General features: G+C 35.3%; 1 non-coding gene across 1 annotated transcript; it reads left to right on the forward strand.

The window, feature by feature from the left end:
• The first annotated feature begins 746 nt into the window (after positions 1 to 746).
• Positions 747 to 882, forward strand: LOC120226846. The gene has a single exon (XR_005527105.1). It is a non-coding gene; the product is annotated as a small nucleolar RNA SNORA50 (small nucleolar RNA).
• The last annotated feature ends 7,047 nt before the right edge of the window (positions 883 to 7,929 follow it).

The following is a 7,929-nucleotide window of genomic DNA, read 5'->3' on the forward strand; positions in this document are numbered from 1 at the left end:
ACTTCATTTCAGAATCATTCTAGAACAAAGGCTGTCCACTTCTCCAGAGACTTGCATATGAGGGAAGAGGGATTTAATATGAGTAAGGACACTGCTTTACCATGAAAGCCAGAAGAAACACCTAGAGTGACCATTGTTATTTAATATTATGATAGCTTTTAACTCACAGTGGTATTATATGGAAATATGTATCACATTAGTAACTGTGAGATGGGTTCAATGAACATTTGGGAAAAACCTGCCTTTCACCCCCTTTGATCATTATCTTTCTTTTTGGGGTTTATATTTGGAAAGAAATGTTTATAGCAACCTGGATAGAGCTTGATTATTAAACTCACAAAATATGCAATACAATTGAAATCAATGTTTAGGAATTTTTTTTCCTTCCTGATGAATTCTAACTGCTAGAATATTTGACAGGTAAATTAATGGCCATGATCTACATAATCCATGCAGCATTTAAATATCTCATTAGGCAAAAATAAGTCATGGATGTGAGATCCAGGTTAAGAGATGGTGCTGTGTTTTAAGTTGATTTACAGTTTGACAGAATAAATTGATCTTTATCAAGAAAAACAAAATTTTCAAAGCTTGTCTGTGATGAAGGGACACATTTGTTTGAAGGGAAGACTTGGGGTAGGAGCAGGGGCAGTGGGGTAAATATGACTTGTAGTTAGGTCAGCAGATGTGTCAGCAGACTTGTTAAACAAGAGGACTGAGTTTTTTAATGGAAATTTTTATTGAGAAGGCATTGCCTTTGAACCTGATGTGTCTTGTTTGTAGTTTCTTCACTAGCCAAGTAACCTTGTGAGAGCATAAGGACTTGTAACTGAGGCTCTTCAGCTCTCAACTGAACTGCTCTTTTAAAAACAAGTTGCAGGAGGAACTTAATGGAGGACCGTGGGGGAGAAGAAGGGGAAAAATAGTTGGGGAGAGGGAGGGAGGCAAACCATGAGACTCTTGAATGCTGAGAACTGAGGGCTGAGGGGGTGGGGGAGAAGGGAAGTGGAGTGATGGACATGGAAGAGGGCACTCTTGGGGATGAGCACTGGGTGTTATATGGAAACCAACTTGACAATAAACTATCTAAGAAAAAAAAAGTTGCATTTGGGGCACCTGGGTAGCTCAGTTGGTTAAACATCTGACTTAGGCTCAGGTATGATCTTACTGTTCTTGAGTTCAAGCCCTGCAGTGAGTTCGAGCCTGACATTGGGCTCTGTACTGACAGCTTGGAGCCGCCTTTGGATTTTGTATCTCCCTCTCTGTGCCTCCCCTGCTCATGCTCTATCTCTTTTTCTCAAAAATAAACACTAAAATTTTTTTTGAATAAAATAAACAAGGCACATGTAAGTTACTCCCTGACACAGACTACTCCCCTCCTCTGTGGGGACAACATAGTATACTTCTGTTTTCATCTTCCTTGATTGGCAGATTGGAGTTTAAGGGGAAAAAGAGAACATTTAGTGATTCTTTAGTGGCTACTTTATAAAAGGCATTCTGTGTTCCATTTTCTGTGGTCATGAAGGCCTGCAATAATGCCACGAACTAAAAAGCTTGGAACTGCAGTTATTGTATATTTTAAAAGATCTTTTGGTGAATAACATGCCTTGTTTTTTTTGTTTTGTTTTGTTTTAAATAAGAGCTGATATCCACCAACCTTCAAGATCCTCAGATTTTTAGTAGATTTTTTTTCTTCCAAGATTTTATTTAAGTTCAAGTTAGTTAACATATAGTACGGTATTGGTTTCAGGATTAGAATTCAGTGATTCATCACTTATATATGACACCCAATGCTCATCCCAATGAGTGTCCTTCTTAATGCCCATCACCCATTTAGCCCATCCCCCACACACCTCCCTCCATCAACCCTCAGTTTTGTTCTCTATAGTAAGAGTCTCTTAAGTTTGCCTCCTTCTTTGTTTTTCTCTTATTTTATTTTTCCTTCCCTTCCCCTATGTTCTTTTGCTTTGACTGGAAGATTTATTTCTAACTGCTAAGCTTTTATGGTGTTGAAAGTTAAATAATGTAGTTTGAGAGATTCTTTCTGTTGTAAAGGGGCTTATTGGAAATTTTAAAGACCTAATAATGTAACAGCATCCATGTCACTAATAAATGCTTAGTGCTATGGCTGCAGAGCCATTCATCTTAAATATTATTCTTGAAATTTTGTATCCCTCATATTAAAGCTCTGTTACTTGGGCAGAGGCTAACTCTTTAAACCTACTCTACAACACAGTAAGAAAAATGACTAGCACACTTGAGTTAATTTGGGGATTTAGGTATCATCACAATTACTTGGGAGTTTTCAGTTTATCTCTTAAGCATATGAAGAGCTAAAGATTTCTTTACCTGTGTCATATGTTTGAATGTGTTTGAAATATGTTTAATACATTTTATAATGTTTTTTAGAAAAAGAGCTTTTCAAAGAAATTTTTATTGAGGTAATTGTATTGTGATGTACAATTGTAAGAAGTAACACAGAGATTCTGTTTGCCCAATGATAGCATTTGTAAAACTCTGGTATAATATCACAACCAGGATAACGATACTATGTAACTATAGCTGGTTCTGTAACACTTCGTAACTAGAGTATAATATCACAAGCAGGATGGGGCACCTGGGTGATTCAGTTGGTTAAGCATCTGACTTCAGCTCAGATCATGATCTCACAGTCTGTGAGTTCAAGCCCTGTGTCCAGCTCTGTGCTGACAGCTCGGAGCCTGGAGCACCTGCTTTGGATTCTGTGTCTCCCTCTCTCTCTGTCCCTCCCCCACTCATATTCTGTGTGTGACACTCTCTTAAAAGTAAATGAACATTGAAAGAATATATCACAGGCAGAATAATGATACTTTATAATTCTAGCACTATACCTAGTTCTACAACACTATATGATTATAACCATAGTATAATCTCATACCAGGATAATGATACACTGATTTTAATCAGATTTTCCCAGTTTTACCAGTGTGTATGCACATGTATAAGTGTATTAAGTGTATGTAGTTTTACCACCTGCTTAAAGTATGTATTTCCACTACCAGAGTAAAGATACTGAACAGTTTCTATACCACCGAATCCCATGTATGTCCTTAAATAATCCACTACCTTCCTTCTGTCCACTGTGCAACAATAAACCCTGCCATCCACTAATCTGTCCTTCGTTTCTAAAATGATATCATTTCGAAATGTTATATAAGTGGAATCAGATGACATGAAGCCTTCTAAGATTTTTTCTTTTTTTTTTTTTTTTTTAATTCCGCATAATTCCCAGGAAGGATTATCAAGTTATTGCGTGTTCCTTTTAATAGCCGAGTAGTAGTCCATGGTTCAGGCTATTACAAATAAAGATATTGTCAACATTCTTGTTTGTGCGTGTGTACACACATAGTTTTTAAAATATATTTGGGATTGGGATAAATGCCCAAGAATGTAATTTCTAGATCATACGGTCCCTGCAGGCTTAGTTTGATAAAAGATTTGGATTTTTTAATTTACACTAAGAATACTATGTTTCTTTTTAATTTAATTTTTATTTAGGAAAAACACTTAACAGGAGATCTACACTCAAACTTTTAAGTTTGCAATGCAGTATTGTTAACTTTTGACACTATGTTTTAGAACAAATCTCTAGAACTTATTTTATGCAATTGTCATTTCCCTTTCCCCTCAGCCTCTCGCAACCATCGTTCTATTCTCTGTGAATTTGACTCTTTAAATACCTCAGGTATCTAAGTAGAATCACGCGGTATTTGTCTTTCTGCGTCTGGCTTATTTCACTTGGAACGGTATCCTCAAGTTTCCCTTACATTGTCACATATGGTAGCATTTAATTTTTTTTATTAATGCTGAATAATATTCCATTGTACATATAAACCACATTTTTAAATTCATTCATCCGTCAGTGGGTGCTTTGGTTATTTCCCTATTTTGGCTGTTGTGAAAAATGCTGCAAAGAATATGCAAGTGCAGATATTTCTTCAAGATCTTGACTTCCGTTCTTTTGGTTGCATACTCAGAAGTGGGACTGCTTGATCATATGGTCATTCTCTCTCTAAGGTTTTGAGGACAGTCCCTGCTGTTTTTTGCAGTGCATAACCATTAGAGGTGCCGACAGTGTACAAAGGTTTCCTTTCTCCATATCCTTGCTAACACTTGTAATCTTTTTTAAAAAAAATTGTGATAGCCAACCTAACAGTGTGAAGTGTGCTATTTGGTGGCTTTGATTTGCATTTCCCTGATTGTTAGTGATGTTGAGCATCTCTTTATGTACTCATTGTCTATTTGTATGTCTTCTTTGGAGAAATGTCTATTTAAGTCTTTGTCCATTTTTAATTGGATTATTTGCATTTTTTCATCATTGATTTGTCATTTCTTATATATTTTGGATATTCATTCCTTATCAAGAATACTATCAGGGTTTTAATGAAGATAACATTGAATCTGTAAATCATTTTGGGTAGTGTTAATTATTTAACAGAGTATATTAAGTCTTCCAGCTTATGAAAATGGAATAACTTTCCATCTATTTGCATCTTCCTTAGTTTCTTTCATTGATGTCTTGACTTTCAGTGTACAAGTTTTTCACCTCGTTAAATAAATTTATTCCCAAGTATTTTGTTCTTTTTGATGCTATTATAAATGAGATTGTTATCTTAATTTTTGGATAGTTTGTTATTAGTGTATAGAAATACACCTGCACTTTGTGAGTTGATTTTGTATCCTGTAACCTTCCTGAATCTGTTGATTAGTTCTAACAGTTTTTTGGTGGAATCTTCAGAGTCTCCTGTATATAAGCTCATATAATCTGAAAGCAGAGATAATTTTACTTCTAGTTGAAATGAACTAAGTATTTTTGACAGTCCATATTGTATTAGATAGGTGAAGATAGGCAGGCTTAGGAGTCATTTGAATATAAATTGGAGACATATATAGTTATCTGACCCTAGGGAGTAGCTAAAATGGTTAGTGCTTCGAGAGTAAGATATGCAACATCATATTGTGCTTGTCTTCATTGAAGACCTAAAATTTAGGTTTCCATTCTATCTAAAGTTGAAAAAACGCCTGGAAATTGAATACAACTAAAGACTTGAGCTTTTCATGTAATTTTAGATGGATGATAATCCACTGCATATTATGTCAGTAAAGTATAGAATAAAATCCAGGCCTCTTGGTCCAAATTCTTAGTATTCCATTACTAACTACATAACTATCCATGTGACCATGTCATGCACTTATTAATTCAGCCTATAACATAAACTTAGCTAACAGCTACTAGAAACATTTGATACCACTTAATATAAAATTATAAAATGTAACTAGGAAGAAAGAAATCCAAATTCATTTGCAGATACCTGCTTAATATCTTTGCAAGTCCAAGATTCACATTAAAAATGGAAGCATTCATACTTTTCTATACTCTGTGAGTTTTACATTTTTAAAATATTTTTGACATATTACTGTAATGAATTTTCCATTGGCATAGGATTATTGAGTAATGGGTTAAGGAGAATGGATTTAGCTCATCTGTTTGATGTCTGTTTGTCCATTTCTGATATGGTCATCTACTTACTGCCAGTATAAGGAAGACTTGAACATGCTTCCACTTTCTTTCTATGTCCCAAGGAGTTAAAATCCTTGAAAATCCTCTCTGTACCGACTAGCAGGTTCAGAAAGTCTAGTTCTATCTCAGTTAAATTTAGTGACTAAAGCTATCCCCCACCACAGCCTTCTCTGCTACACATCACTCCTAATTCACTGTCACCTACTGGACCAACCACTGATGTGCAGCCCCACATTCTCATTTCCATTCTTCCATATTCCTTTTTCCTAAGCTCTTTCACCAAGAAATCACTATGGTCCCATGCTCACTCCTTGCTTAAATTCTTTGAAAATTTGGCTCCTATGAGAACTGGGGAGAATGTGTTTGCATGAATGTGGTAACCAAGGTGCATCAACGGGTCATATGGTATAAGCAAAGAAAACAATAGTCTTAAAGCTAGATAGGTTTGGAATTCAGATCATGCCCCATCCCACCTTAATATCTAAGTAGTTTGGAGAAGTCATTCATGTATTCTGTGACTCCATTTTTTAAACTAATTAAAATGAGAATACTAATCTCTTCCAGAAAATTGTTCTTAGGATATGAAATAATAAATGTGAAGCCATAAGGTAAGAATTAGGTATTCAGTACATTCCTGTTCTCTTTCATGCTTCTGCTATCAGTATAAACTTATAGCCACTAATTACAGATGGTTAGTGTTTAAAAGTACTTGCTCAGAAGACTTCACATTCTTCAGGGCACTTGACTGTATGCTTTAAAGTTGTATTTATGTAAATCATACTTCACTAAAGCTGATTTCAAAAGGGGGGGGTACTCGAAAACAAACTAAACTCAGAATGGCTCTAGAGTTCGGCTACCTTGTTTTTCTCACTAATGGATGCACATTCTCTCTCTATCTCTCTCTCTCTTTTTTTTTTTTTTTTTTTTTTTTTACAAGTTTTTTTTTTTTTTTTTTTTTTTTTTTTTTTTTACAAGCATCCATGCTTTTCTCAGACAGGGATTGCAGAGTGATTTATTTACAATTTTCAAGGTGTATGAAAGGCTTCTCTGCAACTGCTTAGACTCAGAATATCTTATAACTCTCCCTAATAACCTCTATTTTCAAAGTGCAAAAAAAATGGTAATGTGTCTTCAAGAATATCTTAGGTTGATTATTGCCTCCTGGCTATTTCTTCCTCACTATGCTGCAGTCAGTAAAGAGGTACCCTAGAATGAATAAGGCACTTAGTGCAGTACGTTTTGCTAGTTGGTCACCACTCTGGAAAATATATAATACATGGATGAGTCTAAATAAGCAAGTAGATAATATTTCAAATGATCTTTGTGTTAGAGAGACCCATGATCTCCATTTCTCAGCATCTACATGGAACACTTTATTTAAAAAAAAAATTATCCCCACAAGTGCCCTCCTCCATACCCATCTCCCCTCTCCTCCCCCAACTTGACAATAAACTATTTGTAAAAAAATAAATAAAAATAAAAAATATAGTAAGTTCCAAAAATGAAAAAAACAAACAAAAAACCCAAAAGGGCACCAGAGAATTTTGTGAAGTGATAGAATAGTCCTAGGTTGTGTTTGTGACAGTGGATCTTACTGCATGTAAATGATACCTCAATAAACGTATTTTAAATTGATAAAAAAAATTTAATGTTTATTTATTTTTGAGACAGAGAATGACAGAGCATGGGCTGGGGAGGGGCAGAGATAGGGGGAGACATAGAATTTGAAACAGGCTCCCGGCTCTGAGCTGTCAGCACAGAGCCGGATGCGAGGCTCAAACCCAGGAACTGCAAGATCATGACCTGAGCCAAAGTTGGACGCTTAACTGACTGAGCCACCCAGGCACTCCCACGTGGAACACTTTAATGGCCTCAGCCAACAAAATATATATGCATTCTGTAAAACACATAGTATTGATTCATCCTGGTAATGTTTTAATTTGCCTATTTTTTTCCTTTAAATAATGGAAAACAGCTCTGATTCTTTTAGTCTGGCTGGATCTCTCATTTTTTAGGGTGTGTGTGTGTGTGTGTGCGTGTGTGTGTGTGTGTTTACCTTTTCTTTGAGATGAAATCTCTTTATAGCACTGGGAGCAAATGTTATCATACGCCTGGGATTCTTTATGCCTTCCTACACTTAAAAAGATGGTGAATTTTATTGGCTCAAGTGTTTATTTTCCAGTTAGAATTGTAAGCCAGTGGAATTATTTTACAACAATTTTATCATTTTCTTTAGTTTCTTGCCTAAAGGTACTCTATGATTTATTTCATTCTGCTTCTGATGTTATTATTTAAAGATACAATAGATAAAACATATTCCAATGCATTTTTCTGTATTTCTTCCTTTTTAGAGTAGCTTTTATTTAATG

This window comes from Hyaena hyaena, unplaced genomic scaffold (genome assembly GCF_003009895.1).
Source record: "Hyaena hyaena isolate Hyena2069 unplaced genomic scaffold, ASM300989v1 scaffold_1855, whole genome shotgun sequence".
NCBI lineage: Eukaryota > Metazoa > Chordata > Mammalia > Carnivora > Hyaenidae > Hyaena > Hyaena hyaena.